The 3,261-nt window shown below is 39.0% G+C and overlaps 1 pseudogene; it reads right to left on the bottom strand.

Annotated features, from left to right (window-relative positions):
• Positions 1–697: 697 nt before the first annotated feature.
• Positions 698–1,510, bottom strand: LOC112832216 (serine/threonine-protein phosphatase 4 catalytic subunit-like; annotated as a pseudogene).
• Between the last annotated feature and the right edge of the window lie 1,751 nt (positions 1,511–3,261).

Here is a 3,261-nt window from a genome sequence, read left to right as displayed (position 1 = left end):
GAACTGCAAAGATGAGAATGTGATGAATGTCATAATACAGCTGCCAAATTTGTGGTTGAAGAGGTAAAGTTTGTTGGAGGTGGGCACTGGATCTGATTCTAGGCTAAAATCTAAGTAAATGTAAGCATTATAGACATCCTTTTATTTCATCTCTAGTAGCCAGCACACTTCCCACCAGGGTTTATCATGAAGTTGATGATTGAAATATGTATCTCCAAGCGCAACATACATATTAAATTTATCTGATAGATTGAGATATAATATAGTTAATGGGTAATTTACAAGCTAAGGAACCTAATTGTAGTCATTAGAGTCATATTTTCATGATTTTCCATATTTAAATAACTCCTGAACTATTATTTCTTTAATATTTTCCTTTAAATCTACTCATTTAAAAAATTTAATCAACCAATGCCTTTTTCTCCTCAAAATTTTTATCTAAAAGCACACAATAAAATAGGGAAAACAAACAAACAAAAATACTGGAAACTTAATGGTTCAAATAGGGAGAAGGGAGAGGAGCATGGAGCTGAGGCTCCAAGCCTTTCCAGAAAAAGTCCTTATTCTTGAAGTGTCTTCTTTGAGGAGGAGAGTTGAGCCAGGGACAGTCCCTAAGCCCCAATGCCCAGCCTCTATCTGGAGAAGAGGATGAAGTCACAGTGGTCTGAGGGCCAGAGGAGCTGGAGGGACCAAAGGATCACTGGAAGCAGTTGGCTACAAGCCTCTTGAAAGGGATGCCCCATGTCTCTTGTGAGGCAGCCGAGAAGATGATGAAATCTTTCTAGAGATGCTCATCCAGCTCCCAGATGGCCGCCACATTCCCAAAATGATAGAAAAAGCACAGTGAGCACAGTTTCACTGAAGTACCGCCTGTAAATTTCCCTCACCAGTTAGTGGGCATAACAGATCATGCCAATGTTGTTGGCCGCTGTGCCAAAGAGGTAGCCAGTCCTATGGGCTGTCTTTGGGCTCAGATGAGAGCAGATCACACATGGCCCTGTCATGAGGCACCCCTTGCTTTTAGCCAGTTGTCTGAATCTGGTCTAGGGTCTGGATGGAGAAGAGAGCACCTGTGCATGCAAAAGACTGACAGGCTAAGTTAGTCAAAGATCTCAGGTCAGTAGCACCACATAGTCACCAAGCCATATTTGTGTAGGCACTCATCATAGAAGCCATGCCCAGGGGATCTTGTGGCTCTAGTGGTTCTCCAGGATCTTGGTGATGTGATCAGCATATTTAACATTAAGTACCAGCAGCAGAAGGAATGTTTCAATGCCCAGAAACTATGATCCATAAAGTCTCCTGTGAGAAGGCCATTGGTCTCAGGGACTTACCACCCACACTGAACAGATCCTTGAAGTTACAGAATTGTCCAGGGATGTCACCACATACTGTGACTGGTGACTCCACCCTCTGCACATTGTACCATGATCTCTCCTGCCTGAGTGCACAGGGTCTTGACTTCACTCTCCTGGATGATCTTAGGGCATCCAAGTGGATGCCATCCCATCAAAGTCACTGATCTTCACCCTGGTTCCAGCCCTGGGACCCCCACCCCTGCACAGGTCAGAGCCACCGCACCCCACCACATGTGACTCTGACTCTGGCTCTTGGGGGTTCTGCCTTCTGCTTCCTTCCACTTTGGCCCCTTGCCATGTTGCTTAACCTTCCATCTTGTATCTTTTTTAGTTTTTCTTCCTTCTTACCTCTAGTCATCCTCACCCTGCTTCTCTTGATTTCTGTTCATTTCTTCTTGAGATTTTGTTTAACTATTTCTTCTTCTTTTTTTGCGTGGGTTCTGTTATTAGTCCACATTCAATGCCCTACATTCTATCTCTTGTTTGTCAATTTAATTCCCCTCAAAAACCAGTTAACTCTCTAAAAACTGTTTGCAGATGTCTACCTACATGGGAATATTATATTTAATGAAAATATCATAAGTGATATATAATATAGTAATTTAATAGAAGTGCTAGGAACACAGGTTACACATTCTATCAAAGCCAATACGATGGAGAATTATATTCCTTGAAAAATGGCTTCCTGTAAGAAACAAGAAAACAAAAAATGTATAGACAATCCTAAGTGGGTGATTAGGCAATAAATTATATTAACAAATATGAATATAAAGGATGAAACTTTGTTTTACATTATTGTCTTTTGAATTTAAATGAAGCTATTGAGTTCTTCTGAAAATAAACAATGGCATGGAACAATTTTCCTTTCATTTGAATTAATGAGTTTGGCCATATTTTTCAATGAATGTTAAAAATAGAAAGTATGATACATTGTATATGCATTCTTCTTTTCCTTAATTACTAATTTGCAGAGGAAGAGGGTTTAATAGGTAACTCAGAATTTCAGAGAATTGAAATTAATTCTGGAAAGTAATTTTGTACTGTTATGATTACCTTTTTCAGTAGGGTCTATATGTGGATGTAGGTATGTCTATCATTTGCAATCTTCTGGACCAGAAGGGGGCACCTACCGTTTGTCTAGGATGGTCTACATTCAGTATCAATAACTGTTGACAAAATTTATGGCAGTCAAATACAGACAAAACAATTCTATAGATTCTTATAGTAACATGTTTCATGCATTTTGACTCGCAAATTGGATAGACAGCTTCCGAAAGAGTACTTTGTAAATGACAAAATCATCTATACGGACTCTAGAAAAGGTGTTAAAAAGCTGAGCTACGGGAGGGAAACGGTGAGAACAATTATCTATCTTTAAGAGGATAACAAATAATCATGATGTAAATTAGGCTCTTTGCATAAGGAATAAATTGGCACTCAACTTTACAAAATAGCTTAAAAGCAAACTACCCTCATAGCATCAGAAGTAAGAAAAGATAAATGCATCTCTTTGGTTTGCTGTCTTGGCCAGATCTGAGTGTACAATAATGAAAAAGATTGATGGTGGTTAGATCCTAAGTTTGTTTTTCCGTCTTCCTTTTATATACCATCTTCACAGGAGAGTGTCAATATGTATTGATCTTTCTTCGCTACTGTGTTTTCTCCTTACTGCTCTGCCTTGAGAGGCCTACTTCTTTAACACGTTATCCTGCTCCAACAAAAGAACAATCTAACTATAGTCTAATAATTCTGCAGTATGTTGGAAAGTATGTTTGTTTTCAAGGATTCTTCCTAGTCTGCCAGAAAACATTCCTCAACAAAAGACAGTGTTGTTACCAGGGCGAGTGTGTATGTTTTTGTCTTACTTTTCTAGACACTTAATACAAACTTATGGAACTATCTG

The sequence above is a fragment of the Callorhinus ursinus genome, unplaced genomic scaffold (genome assembly GCF_003265705.2).
Source record: "Callorhinus ursinus isolate GAN/ISIS: 27379988/994484 unplaced genomic scaffold, GSC_fseal_2.0 scaffold44, whole genome shotgun sequence".
In the NCBI taxonomy this organism is placed as follows: Eukaryota; Metazoa; Chordata; class Mammalia; order Carnivora; family Otariidae; genus Callorhinus; species Callorhinus ursinus.
The sequence above is the reverse complement of the archived record's forward strand: the minus strand, read 5'-3'. Positions and strand labels throughout refer to the sequence as shown.